General features: G+C 50.3%; 23 non-coding genes and 3 pseudogenes across 23 annotated transcripts; 8 read left to right on the forward strand and 18 right to left on the reverse strand.

Moving 5' to 3' along the window:
• The first annotated feature begins 96 nt into the window (after nt 1-96).
• On the forward strand, nt 97-260 carry LOC134999031 (U1 spliceosomal RNA). The gene has a single exon (XR_010201191.1). It is a non-coding gene; the product is annotated as a U1 spliceosomal RNA (small nuclear RNA).
• Nucleotides 261-412: 152 nt separating this feature from the next.
• LOC134998548 (U1 spliceosomal RNA) lies at nt 413-548 on the forward strand (annotated as a pseudogene).
• A 1,020-nt stretch (nt 549-1,568) lies between these two features.
• LOC134998994 (U1 spliceosomal RNA) lies at nt 1,569-1,732 on the forward strand. Its single transcript, XR_010201155.1, has one exon. It is a non-coding gene; the product is annotated as a U1 spliceosomal RNA (small nuclear RNA).
• Nucleotides 1,733-1,884: 152 nt separating this feature from the next.
• LOC134999127 (U1 spliceosomal RNA) lies at nt 1,885-2,047 on the forward strand. Its single transcript, XR_010201289.1, has one exon. It is a non-coding gene; the product is annotated as a U1 spliceosomal RNA (small nuclear RNA).
• A 674-nt stretch (nt 2,048-2,721) lies between these two features.
• On the forward strand, nt 2,722-2,885 carry LOC134999032 (U1 spliceosomal RNA). Its single transcript, XR_010201192.1, has one exon. It is a non-coding gene; the product is annotated as a U1 spliceosomal RNA (small nuclear RNA).
• A 152-nt stretch (nt 2,886-3,037) lies between these two features.
• LOC134998870 (U1 spliceosomal RNA) lies at nt 3,038-3,200 on the forward strand. The gene has a single exon (XR_010201035.1). It is a non-coding gene; the product is annotated as a U1 spliceosomal RNA (small nuclear RNA).
• A 142-nt stretch (nt 3,201-3,342) lies between these two features.
• Nucleotides 3,343-3,505, forward strand: LOC134999128 (U1 spliceosomal RNA). Its single transcript, XR_010201290.1, has one exon. It is a non-coding gene; the product is annotated as a U1 spliceosomal RNA (small nuclear RNA).
• An 828-nt stretch (nt 3,506-4,333) lies between these two features.
• LOC134998308 (U1 spliceosomal RNA) lies at nt 4,334-4,496 on the reverse strand. The gene has a single exon (XR_010200592.1). It is a non-coding gene; the product is annotated as a U1 spliceosomal RNA (small nuclear RNA).
• Nucleotides 4,497-4,964: 468 nt separating this feature from the next.
• LOC134999078 (U1 spliceosomal RNA) lies at nt 4,965-5,127 on the forward strand. Its single transcript, XR_010201241.1, has one exon. It is a non-coding gene; the product is annotated as a U1 spliceosomal RNA (small nuclear RNA).
• Nucleotides 5,128-5,982: 855 nt separating this feature from the next.
• LOC134998475 (U1 spliceosomal RNA) lies at nt 5,983-6,118 on the reverse strand (annotated as a pseudogene).
• A 152-nt stretch (nt 6,119-6,270) lies between these two features.
• Nucleotides 6,271-6,434, reverse strand: LOC134998869 (U1 spliceosomal RNA). Its single transcript, XR_010201034.1, has one exon. It is a non-coding gene; the product is annotated as a U1 spliceosomal RNA (small nuclear RNA).
• A 674-nt stretch (nt 6,435-7,108) lies between these two features.
• Nucleotides 7,109-7,271, reverse strand: LOC134999129 (U1 spliceosomal RNA). Its single transcript, XR_010201291.1, has one exon. It is a non-coding gene; the product is annotated as a U1 spliceosomal RNA (small nuclear RNA).
• Nucleotides 7,272-7,423: 152 nt separating this feature from the next.
• Nucleotides 7,424-7,587, reverse strand: LOC134998843 (U1 spliceosomal RNA). Its single transcript, XR_010201009.1, has one exon. It is a non-coding gene; the product is annotated as a U1 spliceosomal RNA (small nuclear RNA).
• Nucleotides 7,588-8,261: 674 nt separating this feature from the next.
• On the reverse strand, nt 8,262-8,424 carry LOC134999130 (U1 spliceosomal RNA). Its single transcript, XR_010201292.1, has one exon. It is a non-coding gene; the product is annotated as a U1 spliceosomal RNA (small nuclear RNA).
• A 152-nt stretch (nt 8,425-8,576) lies between these two features.
• Nucleotides 8,577-8,740, reverse strand: LOC134998485 (U1 spliceosomal RNA). Its single transcript, XR_010200718.1, has one exon. It is a non-coding gene; the product is annotated as a U1 spliceosomal RNA (small nuclear RNA).
• Nucleotides 8,741-11,164: 2,424 nt separating this feature from the next.
• LOC134998558 (U1 spliceosomal RNA) lies at nt 11,165-11,328 on the reverse strand. Its single transcript, XR_010200761.1, has one exon. It is a non-coding gene; the product is annotated as a U1 spliceosomal RNA (small nuclear RNA).
• Nucleotides 11,329-11,480: 152 nt separating this feature from the next.
• LOC134999088 (U1 spliceosomal RNA) lies at nt 11,481-11,644 on the reverse strand. The gene has a single exon (XR_010201251.1). It is a non-coding gene; the product is annotated as a U1 spliceosomal RNA (small nuclear RNA).
• A 670-nt stretch (nt 11,645-12,314) lies between these two features.
• Nucleotides 12,315-12,478, reverse strand: LOC134998428 (U1 spliceosomal RNA). Its single transcript, XR_010200691.1, has one exon. It is a non-coding gene; the product is annotated as a U1 spliceosomal RNA (small nuclear RNA).
• An 836-nt stretch (nt 12,479-13,314) lies between these two features.
• Nucleotides 13,315-13,449, reverse strand: LOC134998433 (U1 spliceosomal RNA; annotated as a pseudogene).
• Nucleotides 13,450-13,601: 152 nt separating this feature from the next.
• On the reverse strand, nt 13,602-13,765 carry LOC134998496 (U1 spliceosomal RNA). The gene has a single exon (XR_010200729.1). It is a non-coding gene; the product is annotated as a U1 spliceosomal RNA (small nuclear RNA).
• A 674-nt stretch (nt 13,766-14,439) lies between these two features.
• LOC134999172 (U1 spliceosomal RNA) lies at nt 14,440-14,602 on the reverse strand. Its single transcript, XR_010201333.1, has one exon. It is a non-coding gene; the product is annotated as a U1 spliceosomal RNA (small nuclear RNA).
• Nucleotides 14,603-14,754: 152 nt separating this feature from the next.
• LOC134998921 (U1 spliceosomal RNA) lies at nt 14,755-14,918 on the reverse strand. Its single transcript, XR_010201084.1, has one exon. It is a non-coding gene; the product is annotated as a U1 spliceosomal RNA (small nuclear RNA).
• Nucleotides 14,919-15,592: 674 nt separating this feature from the next.
• LOC134999131 (U1 spliceosomal RNA) lies at nt 15,593-15,755 on the reverse strand. Its single transcript, XR_010201293.1, has one exon. It is a non-coding gene; the product is annotated as a U1 spliceosomal RNA (small nuclear RNA).
• A 152-nt stretch (nt 15,756-15,907) lies between these two features.
• Nucleotides 15,908-16,071, reverse strand: LOC134998817 (U1 spliceosomal RNA). Its single transcript, XR_010200985.1, has one exon. It is a non-coding gene; the product is annotated as a U1 spliceosomal RNA (small nuclear RNA).
• Nucleotides 16,072-16,745: 674 nt separating this feature from the next.
• LOC134999174 (U1 spliceosomal RNA) lies at nt 16,746-16,908 on the reverse strand. Its single transcript, XR_010201335.1, has one exon. It is a non-coding gene; the product is annotated as a U1 spliceosomal RNA (small nuclear RNA).
• A 152-nt stretch (nt 16,909-17,060) lies between these two features.
• LOC134998922 (U1 spliceosomal RNA) lies at nt 17,061-17,224 on the reverse strand. Its single transcript, XR_010201085.1, has one exon. It is a non-coding gene; the product is annotated as a U1 spliceosomal RNA (small nuclear RNA).
• Between the last annotated feature and the right edge of the window lie 354 nt (nt 17,225-17,578).

Here is a 17,578-nt window from a genome sequence, read left to right on the forward strand (position 1 = left end):
CCAAGATGAGAGTTCCCTTGTGCTGCCTCAGTTGAATCTCCTTTACTTGACAGAGATGTGCATGAGCAGCGGCCCTCCCCAGCCCTATTCCAAATCATACTTATTTTGCATAGGAGATACCATGGTCATGAAGATTTTTCTCCCAGGGTGAGGTTCATTCATTGCATTTTGGGTATGCTGACCCCTGTGATTTCCCCAAATGTGGGAAACTTGACTGCATTATTTGTGGTAGTGGGAGACTGTGTTTGTGCTTTCCTCTGGTCAGCTCTGGTAAAAGTCAGATTTCTTTGTCTCAGATCTTCCTCTAGCCTTGTTCTTCTTTCGAGAGTTCCCTGGTGCTGCCTCAGTTGGATCTCCTTCACTTCACAGGGGGGAACCCGAGCAGCGACCCTCCCCAGCTCTAGCCCAACTCCTACTTACCTGCCAGGTGAGATACTATGATCATGAAGGTGCTTCTCCCAGGGCAAGGCTCAACCATTGCACTCTGGGTGTGCTGCTCCTGCGATTTCCCCAAATGTGGGAAACGTGACTGCATAATTTGTGTTTCCCCTCGTCGGCTCTCGTATAATTCAGATCTCTTTGTCTCAGGTCTCTCTCCAGCCTAGTTTGCTGTCTGTTTCCACTTCTCTTTTCTTGAGCCGCTCCCTTCTATGCCCTTGCGCACTATCCTGACTTCTCCCGTCTGCTTACTTCGTGCCTTCCAACGCACAATGCGAACTACAGGTAGTGCTGCAGGGCCCACACCCTTTTACTTGCCTTACAGAGTAGCTCTGGAGCAGTTACAGTGCCCAGCTGCTGCAAGAAATCAGCTTGAATGCTTCAGGGGCTGGGGCATAGCCAACATGAGCCCCACACCGAAGGAGGGTGGAGGTGTGTAATGCGAACTAGGGGTCATCCAAGCGCTGCAAAAGGCCGCCATGCCCTGCACGCCCCTTTTCTCTTTTCATATGCAGACGAGGGTTGAAGCCAACTTTGACCCACTGCTTGGATGACATCACCATATGCAAATCCATCTGCTGCAGGCCTTCCCCCAGGAATGCTTGCACTAGTTGTTGCATTTGGTTTGTTGTTTGGGGGTGCTTCAGAGTAGCTCTGGAGCAGTTACAGTGCCCAGCTGCTGCAAGAAATCAGCTTGAATGCTTCAGGGGCTGGGGCATAGCCAACATGAGCCCCACACCGAAGGAGGGTGGAGGTGTGTAATGCGAACTAGGGGTCATCCAAGCGCTGCAAAAGGCCGCCATGCCCTGCACGCCCCTTTTCTCTTTTCATATGCAGACGAGGGTTGAAGCCAACTTTGACCCACTGCTTGGATGACATCACCATATGCAAATCCATCTGCTGCAGGCCTTCCCCCAGGAATGCTTGCACTAGTTGTTGCATTTGGTTTGTTGTTTGGGGGTGCTTCAGTATTAGGCAGCCTTCTGCCCTCACATGTTCATCTGAAAATATGTGTTCTCCCTGCAGTTGTTGTCCCCAGATGAGAGTTCCCTTGTGCTGCCTCAGTTGAATCTCCTTTACTTGACAGAGATGTGCCTGAGCAGCGGCCCTCCCCAGCCCTATCCCAAATCATACTTATTTTGCATAGGCGATACCATGGTCATGAAGATTGTTCTCCCAAGGTGAGGTTCATTCATTGCATTCTGGGTATGCTGACCCCTGTGATTTCCCCAAATGTGGGAAACTCGACTGCATTATTTGTGGTAGTGGGGGACTGTGTTTGTGCTTTCCTCTGGTCAGCTCTGGAAAAAGTCAGATTTCTTTGTCTCAGATCTTCCTCTAGCCTTGTTCTTCTTTCGAGAGTTCCCTTGTGCTGCCTCAGTTGGATCTCTTTCACTTGACAGGGGGGTGCCCGAACAGCGACCCTCCCCAGCTCTAGCCCAACTCCTACTTACCTGCCAGGTGAGATACTATGATCATGAAGGTGCTTCTCCCAGGGCAAGGCTCACCCATTGCACTCTGGGTGTGCTGCCCCTGCGATTTCCCCAAATGTGGGAAACTTGACTGCATAATTTGTGTTTCCCCTGGTCGGCTCTCGTATAATTCAGATCTCTTTGTCTCAGGTCTCTCTCCAGCCTAGTTTGCTGTCTGTTTCCACTTCTCTTTTCTTGAGCCGCTCCCTTCTATGCCCTTGCGCACTATCCTGACTTCTCCTCCTGTCTGCTTACTTTGTGCCTTCCAACGCACAATGCGATCTACAGGTAGTGCTGCAGGGCCCAGACCCTTTTACTTGCCTTACAGAGCAGCTCTGGAGCTGTTACAGTGCCCAGCTGCTGCAAGAAATCAGCTTGAATGCTTCAGGGGCTGGGGCATAGCCAACATGAGCCCCACACCAAAGGAGGGTGGAGGTGTTTAATGCAAACTAGGGGTCAGCCAAGCGCCGCAAAAGGCCACCATGCCCTGCACGCCCCTTTTCTCTTTTCATATGCAGACGAGGGTTGAAGCCAACTTTGACCCACTGCTTGGATGACATCACCATATGCAAATCCATCTGCGGCAGGCCTTCCCCCAGGAATGCTTGCACTAGTTGTTGCATTTGGTTTGTTGTTTGGGGGTGCTTCAGTATTAGGCAGCCTTCTGCCCTCCCATGTTCATCTGAAAATATATGTTCTCCCTGCAGTTGTTGTCCCAAGATGAGAGTTCCCTTGTGCTGCCTCAGTTGAATCTCCTTTACTTGACAGAGATGTGCATGAGCAGCGGCCCTCCCCAGCCCTATTCCAAATCATACTTATTTTGCATAGGAGATACCATGGTCATGAAGATTTTTCTCCCAGGGTGAGGTTCATTCATTGCATTTTGGGTATGCTGACCCCTGTGATTTCCCCAAATGTGGGAAACTTGACTGCATTATTTGTGGTAGTGGGAGACTGTGTTTGTGCTTTCCTCTGGTCAGCTCTGGTAAAAGTCAGATTTCTTTGTCTCAGATTTTCCTTTAGCCTTGTTCTTCTTTCGAGAGTTCCCTTGTGCTGCCTCAGTTGGATCTCCTTCACTTTACAGGGGGGTACCCGAGCAGCGACCCTCCCCAGCTCTAGCCCAACTCCTACTTACCTGCCAGGTGAGATACTATGATCATGAAGGTGCTTCTCCCAGGGCAAGGCTCACCCATTGTACTCTGGGTGTGCTGCTCCTGCGATTTCCCCAAATGTGGGAAACTCGACTGCTTTATTTGTGGTAGTGGGGGACTGTGTTTGTGTTTTCCTCTGGTCAGCTCTGGTAAAAGTCAGATTTCTTTGTTTCAGAGCCTTGTTCTTCTTTTGAGAGTTCCCTTGTGCTGCCTCAGTTGGATCTCCTTCACTTGACAGGGGGGTGCCCGAGCAGAGACCCTCCCCAGCTCTAGCCCAACTCCTACTTACCTGCCAGGTGAGATACTATGATCATGAAGGTGCTTCTCCCAGGGCAAGGCTCACCCATTGCACTCTGGGTGTGCTGCCCCTGCGATTTCCCCAAATGTGGGAAACTTGACTGCATAATTTGTGTTTCCCCTGGTCGGCTCTCGTATAATTCAGATCTCTTTGTCTCAGGTCTCTCTCCAGCCTAGTTTGCTGTCTGTTTCCACTTCTCTTTTCTTCAGCCGCTCCCTTCTATACCCTTGTGCACTATCCTGACTTCTCCTCCCGTCTGCTTACTTTGTGCCTTCCAATGCACAATGCAAACTACAGGTAGTGCTGCAGGGCCCACACCCTTTTACTTGCCTTACAGAGCAGCTCTGGAGCTGTTAAAGTGCCCAGCTGCTGCAAGAAATCAGCTTGAATGCTTCAGGGGCTGGGGCATAGCCAACATGAGCCCCACACCGAAGGAGGGTGGAGGTGTTTAATGCAAACTAGGGGTCGGTCAAGCGCCGCAAAAGGCCACCATGCCCTGCACGCCCCTTTTCTGTTTTCATATGCAGACGAGGGTTGAAGCCAACTTTGACCCACTGCTTGGATGACATCACCATATGCAAATCCATCTGCGGCAGGCCTTCCCCCAGGAATGCTTGCACTAGTTGTTGCATTTGGTTTGTTGTTTGGGGGTGCTTCAGTATTAGTCAGCCTTCTGCTCCACCCTCCTTTGGTGTGGGGCTCATGTTGGCCATGTCCCATCCCCTGAAGCATTCAAGCAGATTTCTTGCAGCAGCTGGGCACTGTAACAGCTCCAGAGCTGCTCTGTAAGGCAAGTAAAAGGGTGTGGGCCCTGCAGCACTACCTGTAGTTTGCATTGTGCATTGGAAGGCACAAAGTAAGCAGACGGGAGGAGAAGTCAGGATAGTGCACAAGGGTATAGAAGGGAGCGGCTGAAGAAAAGAGAAGTGGAAACAGACAGCAAACTAGGCTGGAGAGAGATCTGAGACAAAGAGATCTGAATTATACGAGAGCCGACCAGGGGAAACACAAATTATGCAGTCAAGTTTCCCACATTTGGGGAAATCGCAGGGGCTGCACACCCAGAGTGCAATGGGTGAGCCTTGCCCTGGGAGAAGCACCTTCATGATCATAGTATCTCACCTGGCAGGTAAGTAGGAGTTGGGCTAGAGCTGGGGAGGGTCGCTGCTCGGGCACCCCCCTGTTAAGTGAAGGAGATCCAACTGAGGCAGCACAAGGGAACTCTCAAAAGAAGAACAAGGCTAGAGGAAGATCTGAAACAAAGAAATCTGACTTTTACCAGAGCTGACCAGAAGAAAACACAAACACAGTCCCCCACTACCACAAATAAAGCAGTCGAGTTTCCCACATTTGGGGAAATCACAGGGGTCAGCATACCCAAAATGCAATGAATGAACCTCACCTCGACTGCTTTATTTGTGGTAGTGGGGGACTGTGTTTGTGTTTTCTTCTGGTCAGCTCTGGTAAAAGTCAGATTTCTTTGTTTCAGATCTTCCTCTAGCCTTGTTCTTCTTTTGAGAGTTCCCTTGTGCTGCCTCAGTTGGATCTCCTTCACTTAACAGGGGGGTGCCCGAGCAGCGACCCTCCCCAGCTCTAGCCCAACTCATACTTACCTGCCAGGTGAGATACTATGATCATGAAGGTGCTTCTCCCAGGGCAAGGCTCACCCATTGCACTCTGGGTGTGCTGCCCCTGCGATTTCCCCAAATGTGGGAAACTTGACTGCATAATTTGTGTTTCCCCTGGTCGGCTATCGTATAATTCAGATCTCTTTGTCTCAGATCTCTCTCCAGCCTAGTTTGCTGTCTGTTTCCACTTCTCTTTTCTTCAGCCGCTCCCTTCTATACCCTTGTGCACTATCCAGACTTCTCCTACCGTCTGCTTACTTTGTGCCTTCCAATGCACAATGCAAACTACAGGTAGTGCTGCAGGGCCCACACCCTTTTACTTGCCTTACAGAGCAGCTCTTGAGCTGTTACAGTGCCCAGCTGCTGCAAGAAATCTGCTTGAAAGCTTCAGGGGATGGGGCATGGCCAACATGAGCCCCACACCAAAGCAGGGTGCAGCAGAAGGCTGCCTAATACTGAAGCACCCCCAAACAACAAACCAAATGCAACAACTAGTGCAAGCATTCCTGGGGGAAGGCCTGCCGCAGATGGATTTGCATATGGTGATGTCATCCAAGCAGTGGGTCAAAGTTGGCTTCAACCCTCATCTGCATATGAAAACAGAAAAGGGGCGTGCAGGGCATGGTGGCCTTTTGCGGCGCTTGACTGACCCCTAGTTTGCATTAAACACCTCCACCCTCCTTCGGTGTGGGGCTGATGTTGGCTATGCCCCAGCCCCTGAAGCATTCAAGCTGATTTCTTGCAGCAGCTGGGCACTGTAACAGCTCCAGAGCTGCTCTGTAAGGCAAGTAAAAGGGTGTGGGCCCTGCAGCACTACCTGTAGTTTGCATTGTGCATTGGAAGGCACAAAGTAAGCAGACGGGAGGAGAAGTCAGGATAGTGCACAGGGGTATAGAAGGGAGCGGCTGAAGAAAAGAGAAGTGGAAACAGACAGCAAACTAGGCTGGAGAGAGACCTGAGACAAAGAGATCTGAATTATACGAGAGCCGACGAGGGGAAACACAAATTATGCAGTCAAGTTTCCCACATTTGGGGAAATCGCAGGAGCAGCACACCCAGAGTACAATGGGTGAGCCTTGCCCTGGGAGAAGCACCTTAATGATCATAGTATCTCACCTGGCAGGTAAGTAGGAGTTGGGCTAGAGCTGGGGAGGGTCGCTGCTCGGGTACCCCCCTGTAAAGTGAAGGAGATCCAACAAAGGCAGCACAAGGGAACTCTCGAAAGAAGAACAAGGCTAGAGGAAAATGTGAGACAAAGAAATCTGACTTTTACTAGAGCTGACCAGAGGAAAGCACAAACACAGTCCCCCACTACCACAAATAATGCAGTTGAGTTTCCCACATTTGGGGAAATCACAGGGGTCAGCATACCCAAAATGCAATGAATGAACCTCACCCTGGGAGAACAATCTTCATGACCATGGTATCTCCTATGCAAAATAAGTATGATTTGGGATAGGGCTGGTGAGGGCAGCTGCTCAGGCACATCTCTGTCAAGTAAAGGAGATTCAACTGAGGCAGCACAAGTGAACTCTCATCTGGGGACAACAACTGCAGGGAGAACATATATTTTCAGATGAACATGGGAGGGCGGAAGGCTGCCTAATACTGAAGCACCATCAAATATCAAACCATATGCAACAACTAGTACAAGCACTCCTGGGGGAAGGTCTGCAGCAGACGGATTTGCATACGGTGATGTTATCCAAGCAGTGGGCCAAAGTTGACTGGAACCCTCATCTGCATATGAAAAGAGAAAAGGGGCATGCAGGGCATGGCGGCCTTTTGCAGTGCTTGGATGACCCCTAGTTCGCATTAAACACCTCCCCCCTCCTTTGGTGTGGGGCTCATGTTGGCCATGCCCCATCCCCTGAAGCATTCAAGCTGATTTCTTGCAGCAGCTGGGCACTGTAACAGCTCCAGAGCTGCTCTGTAAGGCAAGTAAAAGGGTGTGGGCCCTGCAGCACTACCTGTAGTTTGCATTGTGCATTGGAAGGCACAAAGTAAGCAGACGGGAGGAGAAGTCAGGATAGTGCACAAGGGTATAGAAGGGAGCGGCTGAAGAAAAGAGAAGTGGAAACAGACAGCAAACTAGGCTGGAGAGAGACCTGAGACAAAGAGATCTGAATTATACGAGAGCCGACCAGGGGAAACACAAATTATGCAGTCAAGTTTCCCACATTTGGGGAAATCGCAGGGGCAGCACACCCAGAGTGCAATGGGTGAGCCTTGCCCTGGGAGAAGCACCTTCATGATCATAGTATCTCACCTGGCAGGTAAGTAGGAGTTGGGCTAGAGCTGGGGAGGGTCGCTGCTCGGGTACCCCCCTGTCAAGTGAAGGAGATCCAACTGAGGCAGCACAATGGAACTCTCGAAAGAAGAACAAGGCTAGAGGAAAATCTGAGACAAAGAAATCTGACTTTTACCAGAGCTGACCAGAGGAAAGCACAAACACAGTCCCCCACTACCACAAATAATGCAGTCAAGTTTCCCACATTTGGGGAAATCACAGGGGTCAGCATACCCAAAATGCAATGAATGAACCTCACCCTGGGAGAACAATCTTCATGACCATGGTATCTCCTATGCAAAATAAGTATGATTTGGAATAGGGCTGGGGAGGGCCGCTGCTCATGCACATCTCTGTCAAGTAAAGGAGATTCAACTGAGGCAGCACAAGGGAACTCTCATCTGGGGACAACAACTGCAGGGAGAACACATATTTTCAGATGAACATGGGAGGGCAGAAGGCTGCCTAATACTGAAGCACCCCCAAACAACAAACCAAATGCAACAACTAGTGCAAGCATTCCTGGGGGAAGTTCTGCAGAAGACGGATTTGCATACGGTGATGTCATCCAAGCAGTGGGTCAAAGTTGGCTTCAACCCTCATCTGCATATGAAAAGAGAAAAGGGGCGTGCAGGGCATGGCGGCCTTTTGCGGTGCTTGGATGACCCCTAGTTCGCATTAAACACCTCCACCCTCCTTTGGTGTGGGGCTCATGTTGGCCATGCCCCATCCCCTGAAGCATTCAAGCTGATTTCTTGCAGCAGCTGGGCACTGTAACAGCTCCAGAGCTGCTCTGTAAGGCAAGTAAAAGGGTGTGGGCCCTGCAGCACTACCTGTAGTTTGCATTGTGCATTGGAAGGCACAAAGTAAGCAGACGGGAGGAGAAGTCAGGATAGTGCACAAGGGTATAGAAGGGAGCGGTTGAAGAAAAGAGAAGTGGAAACAGACAGCAAACTAGGCTGGAGAGAGACCTGAGACAAAGAGATCTGAATTATACGAGAGCCGACCAGGGGAAACACAAATTATGCAGTCAAGTTTCCCACATTTGGGGAAATCGCAGGGGCAGCACACCCAGAGTGCAATGGGTGAGCCTTGCCCTGGGAGAAGCACCTTCATGATCATAGTATCTCACCTGGCAGGTAAGTAGGAGTTGGGCTAGAGCTGGGGAGGGTCGCTGTTCGGGCACCCCCCTGTCAAGTGAAAGAGATCTAACTGAGGCAGCACAAGGGAACTCTCGAAAGAAGAACAAGGCTAGAGGAAGATCTGAGACAAAGAAATCTGACTTTTACCAGAGCTGACCAGAGGAAAGCACAAACACAGTCCCCCACTACCACAAATAATGCAGTCGAGTTTCCCACATTTGGGAAAATCACAGGGGTCAGCATACCCAGAATGCAATGAATGAACCTCACCCTGGGAGAACAATCTTCATGACCATGGTATCTCCTATGCAAAATAAGTATGATTTGGGATAGGGCTGGTGAGGGCCGCTGCTCAGGCACATCTCTGTCAAGTAAAGGAGATTCAACTGAGGCAGCACAAGGGAACTCTCATCTGGGGACAACAACTGCAGGGAGACCACATCTTTTCAGATGAACATGGGAGGGCGGAAGGCTGCCTAATACTGAAGCACCATCAAATATCAAACCATATGCAACAACTAGTACAAGCACTCCTTGGGGAAGGTCTGCAGCAGACGGATTTGCATACGGTGATGTTATCCAAGCAGTGGGCCAAAGTTGACTGGAACCCTCATCTGCATATGAAAAGAGAAAAGGGGCATGCAGGGCATGGCGGCCTTTTGCAGTGCTTGGATGACCCCTAGTTCGCATTAAACACCTCCACCCTCCTTTGGTGTGGGGCTCATGTTGGCCATGCCCCATCCCCTGAAGCATTCAAGCTGATTTCTTGCAGCAGCTGGGCACTGTAACAGCTCCAGAGCTGTTCTGTAAGGCAAGTAAAAGGGTGTGGGCCCTGCAGCACCACCTGTTGTTCGCATTGTGCGTTGGAAGGCACAAATTAAGCAGACGGGAGGAGAAGTCAGGATAGTGCGCAAGGGCATACTTTTCTCTTAGTCCGGGGGCAAGGCTTCAAAATGGGGTCTGCAACGGAGGAGACACAGGGGGCGTGGTCACAGCAGCTTTTCTCTACAGCCTGCACCAGCAGGAGCCTACACCATTTTTTATGATCACGCTGAACTGCAGTGCGACTGCAATTACAGCATGGTCAAGAAGGGAGGCGTCATGCTGGGTGGCCATGCCCTGTCACTGTGCAGGAGCCAGCACAGCTCACACACTAGTCCCCGGGTGCAGCCCCCAACCCCCGGGACACCCGGAGCAACAAAATGTAGATTCAGGCCACCAGGCCACGCCCCTACCTATGAAACCATGCCTCCTTTTTACCATTGCGCTGTTTATCTGCGCGCACTGCATTACAATTTCCCTCGCCACCTTTCTGGGTGTCACCAGTGATAGTGACACCTCTGCCATGCTTGTAGCAGCTGGTCCTAAGATCTACGCCTCAAGCCCTGAGTGTTTGCCCTTGTGACTTGTTGATCATCATAGCGAAGCAGATGCTTACAGAAAACTGCAGGGGCTTAGATTGAAAATAAAAAAATTGATGGGTATAAGGTAGAGAGGAGCGGGTTCGGTTCTCCGAGAACCGAATTCCCCACGAACTCCACGTGGTTTACACTGGTCCGAGGCAGGCTCGGTTGTTCCCGCCTGACTCGGAAAACCTGAACAAGGGAAAATGTCATCATCCCGCTGTCGGATTCTTGCGAGATTCGGATTCCATATAAAGAGCTGCGCGTTGCTGCCATTTTTACTCGTGCATTGAAGAGAGAGCGGAGAGGACGTGGCTATGTTCTCTCAGTGGAAATCTCAATATCAGTGCTCAGTATCAGTGGTTACTTATTGCTGCTCAGTAATACTAGTAGTGTGTCTCTCCTGCTCAGTGTATGTTCTCAGTAGTATCCTCATCAGTGCTCAGTATCACTGCTCATTGTCTTGTGCTGCATTGTGGTGCTCAGCATACTACAGTACATTACTAATAGTCCAGTGCTGCATCTTGCTGCTCAGTGTCAGTTCTAGTATCCTCATCAGTGCTCACTATCACTGCTCATTGCATTGTGGTGTTCTGTATACTACAGTAACATAGTAATATAGTATATATAGAGGAGCGGGTTCGGTTCTCCGAGAACCGAATTCCCGACGAACTCCACGTGGTTTACACTGGTCCGTGGCAGGCTCGGTTGTTCCCGCCTGACTCGGAAAACCTGAACAAGGGAAAATGTCATCATCCCGCTGTCGGATTCTCGCGAGATTCGGATTCCATATAAAGAGCTGCGCGTTGCCGCCATTTTTACTCGTGCATTGAAGAGAGAGCGGAGAGGACGTGGCTATGTTCTCTCAGTGGAAATCTCAATATCAGTGCCCAGTATCAGTGGTTACTTATTGCTGCTCAGTAATACTAGTAGTGTGTCTCTCCTGCTCAGTGTCAGTTCTCAGTAGTATCCTCATCAGTGCTCAGTATCACTGCTCATTGTCTTGTGCTGCATTGTGGTGCTCAGCATACAACAGTACATTACTAATAGTCCAGTGCTGCATCTTGCTGCTCATGTTGGCTATGCCCCAGCCCCTGAAGCATTCAAGCTGATTTCTTGCAGCAGCTGGGCACTGTAACAGCTCCAGAGCTGCTCTGTAAGGCAAGTAAAAGGGTGTTGGCCCTGCAGCACTACCTGTAGTTTGCATTGTGCGTTGGAAGGCACAAAGTAAGCAGACAGGAGAAGTCAGGAGAGTGCACAAGGGCATAGAAGGCAGGGGCTCAAGAAAAGAGAAGTGGAAACAGACAGCAAACTAGGCTGGAGAGAGACCTGAGACAAAGAGATCTGAATTATACGAGTAGCCGACCAGAGGAAACACAAATTATGCAGTCAAGTGTCCCACATTTGGGGAAATCGTAGGAGCAGCACACCCAGAGTGCAATGGGTGAGCCTTGCCCTGGTAGAAGCACCTTCCTGATCATAGTATCTCACTTGGCAGGTAAGTAGGAGTTGGGCTTGAGCTGGGGAGGGTCGCTGCTCGGGCACCCCCCTGTCAAGTGAAGGAGATCCAACTGAGGCAGCACAAGGAAACTCTCAAAAAAAGAACAAGGCTAGAGGAAGATCTGAGACAAAGAAATCTGACTTTTACCAGAGCTGACCAGAGGAAAGCACAAACACAGTCCCCCACTACCACAAATAATGCAGTCGAGTTTCCCACATTTGGGGAAATCACAGGGGTCAGCATACCCAGAATGCAATGAATGAACCTCACCCTGGGAGAACAATCTTCATGACCATGGTATCTCCTATGCAAAATAAGTATGATTTGGGATAGGGCTGGGGAGGGCCGCTGCTCAGGCACATCTCTTTCAAGTAAAGGAGATTCAACTGAGGCAGCACAAGGGAACTCTCATCTGGGGACAACAACTGCAGGGAGAACACATATTTTCAGATGAACATGGGAGAGCTGAAGGCTGCCTAATACTGAAGCACCCCAAACAACAAACCAAATGCAACAACTAGTACAAGCATTCCTGGGGGAAGGTCTGCAGAAGACGGATTTGCATACGGTGATGTCATCCAAGCAGTGGGCCAAAGTTGGCTGGAACCCTCATCTGCATATGAAAAGAGAAAAGGGGTATGCAGGGCATGGCGGCCTTTTGCGGCGCTTGGATGACCCTTAGTTCGCATTAAACACCTCCACCCTCCGTCGGTGTGGGGCTCATGTTGGCTATGCCCCAGCCCCTGAAGCATTCAAGCTGATTTCTTGCAGCAGCTGGGCACTGTAACAGCTCCAGAGCTGCTCTGAAAGGCAAGTAAAAGGGTGTGGGCCCTGCAGCACTACCTGTAGTTTGCATTGTGCGTTGGAAGGCACAAAGTAAGCAGACAGGAGAAGTCAGGAGAGTGCACAAGGGCATAGAAGGCAGCGGCTCAAGAAAAGAGAAGTGGAAACAGACAGCAAACTAGGCTGGAGAGAGACCTGAGACAAAGAGATCTGAATTATACGAGTAGCCGACTAGAGGAAACACAAATTATGCAGTCAAGTGTCCCACATTTGGGGAAATCGTAGGAGCAGCACACCCAGAGTGCAATGGGTGAGCCTTGCCCTGGGAGAAGCACCTTCCTGATCATAGTATCTCACCTGGCAGGTAAGTAGGAGTTGGGCTAGAGATGGGGAGGGTCGCTGCTCGGGCACCCCCCTGTCAAGTGAAGTTCTGCAGAAGACGGATTTGCATACGGTGATGTCATCCAAGCAGTGGGTCAAAGTTGGCTTCAACCCTCATCTGCATATGAAAAGAGAAAAGGGGCGTGCAGGGCATGGCGGCCTTTTGCGGTGCTTGGATGACCCCTAGTTCGCATTAAACACCTCCACCCTCCTTTGGTGTGGGGCTCATGTTGGCCATGCCCCATCCCCTGAAGATGAACATGGGAGGGCAGAAGGCTGCCTAATACTGAAGCACCCCCAAACAACAAACCAAATGCAACAACTAGTGCAAGCATTCCTGGGGGAAGGCCTGCCGCAGATGGATTTGCATATGGTGATGTCATCCAAGCAGTGGGTCAAAGTTGGCTTCAACCCTCGTCTGCATATGAAAAGAGAAAAGGGGCGTGCAGGGCATGGTGGCCTTTTGCGGCGCTTGGCTGACCCCTAGTTTGCATTAAACACCTCCACCCTCCTTTGGTGTGGGGCTCATGTTGGCTATGCCCCAGCCCCTGAAGCATTCAAGCTGATTTCTTGCAGCAGCTGGGCACTGTAACAGCTCCAGAGCTGCTCTGTAAGGCAAGTAAAAGGGTGTGGGCCCTGCAGCACTACCTGTAGTTTGCATTGTGCATTGGAAGGCACAAAGTAAGCAGACGGGAGGAGAAGTCAGGATAGTGCACAAGGGTATAGAAGGGAGCGGCTGAAGAAAAGAGAAGTGGAAACAGACAGCAAACTAGGCTGGAGAGAGACCTGAGACAAAGAGATCTGAATTATACGAGAGCCGACGAGGGGAAACACAAATTATGCAGTCAAGTTTCCCACATTTGGGGAAATCGCAGGAGCAGCACACCCAGAGTGCAATGGTTGAGCCTTGCCCTGGGAGAAGCACCTTCATGATCATAGTATCTCACCTGGCAGGTAAGTAGGAGTTGGGCTAGAGCTGGGGAGGGTCGCTGCTCGGGTTCCCCCCTGTGAAGTGAAGGAGATCCAACTGAGGCAGCACCAGGGAACTCTCGAAAGAAGAACAAGGCTAGAGGAAGATCTGAGACAAAGAAATCTGACTTTTACCAGAGCTGACCAGAGGAAAGCACAAACACAGTCCCCCACTACCACAAATAATGCAGTCGAGTTTCCCACATTTGGGAAAATCACAGGGGTCAGCATACCCAGAATGCAATGAATGAACCTCACCCTGGGAGAACAATCTTCATGACCATGGTATCTCCTATGCAAAATAAGTATGATTTGGGATAGGGCTGGTGAGGGCAGCTGCTCAGGCACATCTCTGTCAAGTAAAGGAGATTCAACTGAGGCAGCACAAGTGAACTCTCATCTGGGGACAACAACTGCAGGGAGACCACATCTTTTCAGATGAACATGGGAGGGCGGAAGGCTGCCTAATACTGAAGCACCATCAAATATCAAACCATATGCAACAACTAGTACAAGCACTCCTGGGGGAAGGTCTGCAGCAGACGGATTTGCATACGGTGATGTTATCCAAGCAGTGGGCCAAAGTTGACTGGAACCCTCATCTGCATATGAAAAGAGAAAAGGGGCATGCAGGGCATGGCGGCCTTTTGCAGTGCTTGGATGACCCCTAGTTCGCATTAAACACCTCCCCCCTCCTTTGGTGTGGGGCTCATGTTGGCCATGCCCCATCCCCTGAAGCATTCAAGCTGATTTCTTGCAGCAGCTGGGCACTGTAACAGCTCCAGAGCTGCTCTGTAAGGCAAGTAAAAGGGTGTGGGCCCTGCAGCACTACCTGTAGTTTGCATTGTGCATTGGAAGGCACAAAGTAAGCAGACGGGAGGAGAAGTCAGGATAGTGCACAAGGGTATAGAAGGGAGCGGCTGAAGAAAAGAGAAGTGGAAACAGACAGCAAACTAGGCTGGAGAGAGACCTGAGACAAATAGATCTGAATTATACGAGAGCCGACCAGGGGAAACACAAATTATGCAGTCAAGTTTCCCACATTTGGGGAAATCGCAGGGGCAGCACACCCAGAGTGCAATGGGTGAGCCTTGCCCTGGGAGAAGCACCTTCATGATCATAGTATCTCACCTGGCAGGTAAGTAGGAGTTGGGCTAGAGCTGGGGAGGGTCGCTGCTCGGGTACCCCCCTGTCAAGTGAAGGAGATCCAACTGAGGCAGCACAATGGAACTCTCGAAAGAAGAACAAGGCTAGAGGAAAATCTGAGACAAAGAAATCTGACTTTTACCAGAGCTGACCAGAGGAAAGCACAAACACAGTCCCCCACTACCACAAATAATGCAGTCAAGTTTCCCACATTTGGGGAAATCACAGGGGTCAGCATACCCAAAATGCAATGAATGAACCTCACCCTGGGAGAACAATCTTCATGACCATGGTATATCCTATGCAAAATAAGTATGATTTGGAATAGGGCTGGGGAGGGCCGCTGCTCATGCACATCTCTGTCAAGTAAAGGAGATTCAACTGAGGCAGCACAAGGGAACTCTCATCTGGGGACAACAACTGCAGGGAGAACACATATTTTCAGATGAACATGGGAGGGCAGAAGGCTGCCTAATACTGAAGCACCCCCAAACAACAAACCAAATGCAACAACTAGTGCAAGCATTCCTGGGGGAAGTTCTGCAGAAGACGGATTTGCATACGGTGATGTCATCCAAGCAGTGGGTCAAAGTTGGCTTCAACCCTCATCTGCATATGAAAAGAGAAAAGGGGCGTGCAGGGCATGGCGGCCTTTTGCGGTGCTTGGATGACCCCTAGTTCGCATTAAACACCTCCACCCTCCTTTGGTGTGGGGCTCATGTTGGCCATGCCCCATCCCCTGAAGCATTCAAGCTGATTTCTTGCAGCAGCTGGGCACTGTAACAGCTCCAGAGCTGCTCTGTAAGGCAAGTAAAAGGGTGTGGGCCCTGCAGCACTACCTGTAGTTTGCATTGTGCATTGGAAGGCACAAAGTAAGCAGACGGGAGGAGAAGTCAGGATAGTGCACAAGGGTATAGAAGGGAGCGGTTGAAGAAAAGAGAAGTGGAAACAGACAGCAAACTAGGCTGGAGAGAGACCTGAGACAAAGAGATCTGAATTATACGAGAGCCGACCAGGGGAAACACAAATTATGCAGTCAAGTTTCCCACATTTGGGGAAATCGCAGGGGCAGCACACCCAGAGTGCAATGGGTGAGCCTTGCCCTGGGAGAAGCACCTTCATGATCATAGTATCTCACCTGGCAGGTAAGTAGGAGTTGGGCTAGAGCTGGGGAGGGTCGCTGTTCGGGCACCCCCCTGTCAAGTGAAAGAGATCCAACTGAGGCAGCACAAGGGAACTCTCGAAAGAAGAACAAGGCTAGAGGAAGATCTGAGACAAAGAAATCTGACTTTTACCAGAGCTGACCAGAGGAAAGCACAAACACAGTCCCCCACTACCACAAATAATGCAGTCGAGTTTCCCACATTTGGGAAAATCACAGGGGTCAGCATACCCAGAATGCAATGAATGAACCTCACCCTTGGAGAACAATCTTCATGACCATGGTATCTCCTATGCAAAATAAGTATGATTTGGGATAGGGCTGGTGAGGGCAGCTGCTCAGGCACATCTCTGTCAAGTAAAGGAGATTCAACTGAGGCAGCACAAGTGAACTCTCATATGGGGACAACAACTGCAGGGAGACCACATCTTTTCAGATGAACATGGGAGGGCGGAAGGCTGCCTAATACTGAAGCACCATCAAATATCAAACCATATGCAACAACTAGTACAAGCACTCCTGGGGGAAGGTCTGCAGCAGACGGATTTGCATACGGTGATGTTATCCAAGCAGTGGGCCAAAGTTGACTGGAACCCTCATCTGCATATGAAAAGAGAAAAGGGGCATGCAGGGCATGGCGGCCTTTTGCAGTGCTTGGATGACCCCTAGTTCGCATTAAACACCTCCCCCCTCCTTTGGTGTGGGGCTCATGTTGGCCATGCCCCATCCCCTGAAGCATTCAAGCTGATTTCTTGCAGCAGCTGGGCACTGTAACAGCTCCAGAGCTGCTCTGTAAGGCAAGTAAAAGGGTGTGGGCCCTGCAGCACTACCTGTAGTTTGCATTGTGCATTGGAAGGCACAAAGTAAGCAGACGGGAGGAGAAGTCAGGATAGTGCACAAGGGTATAGAAGGGAGCGGCTGAAGAAAAGAGAAGTGGAAACAGACAGCAAACTAGGCTGGAGAGAGACCTGAGACAAATAGATCTGAATTATACGAGAGCCGACCAGGGGAAACACAAATTATGCAGTCAAGTTTCCCACATTTGGGGAAATCGCAGGGGCAGCACACCCAGAGTGCAATGGGTGAGCCTTGCCCTGGGAGAAGCACCTTCATGATCATAGTATCTCACCTGGCAGGTAAGTAGGAGTTGGGCTAGAGCTGGGGAGGGTCGCTGCTCGGGTACCCCCCTGTCAAGTGAAGGAGATCCAACTGAGGCAGCACAATGGAACTCTCGAAAGAAGAACAAGGCTAGAGGAAAATCTGAGACAAAGAAATCTGACTTTTACCAGAGCTGACCAGAGGAAAGCACAAACACAGTCCCCCACTACCACAAATAATGCAGTCAAGTTTCCCACATTTGGGGAAATCACAGGGGTCAGCATACCCAAAATGCAATGAATGAACCTCACCCTGGGAGAACAATCTTCATGACCATGGTATATCCTATGCAAAATAAGTATGATTTGGAATAGGGCTGGGGAGGGCCGCTGCTCATGCACATCTCTGTCAAGTAAAGGAGATTCAACTGAGGCAGCACAAGGGAACTCTCATCTGGGGACAACAACTGCAGGGAGAACACATATTTTCAGATGAACATGGGAGGGCAGAAGGCTGCCTAATACTGAAGCACCCCCAAACAACAAACCAAATGCAACAACTAGTGCAAGCATTCCTGGGGGAAGTTCTGCAGAAGACGGATTTGCATACGGTGATGTCATCCAAGCAGTGGGTCAAAGTTGGCTTCAACCCTCATCTGCATATGAAAAGAGAAAAGGGGCGTGCAGGGCATGGCGGCCTTTTGCGGTGCTTGGATG

Source organism: Pseudophryne corroboree, unplaced genomic scaffold (assembly GCF_028390025.1).
Source record: "Pseudophryne corroboree isolate aPseCor3 unplaced genomic scaffold, aPseCor3.hap2 scaffold_149, whole genome shotgun sequence".
Classification (NCBI taxonomy): domain Eukaryota; kingdom Metazoa; phylum Chordata; class Amphibia; order Anura; family Myobatrachidae; genus Pseudophryne; species Pseudophryne corroboree.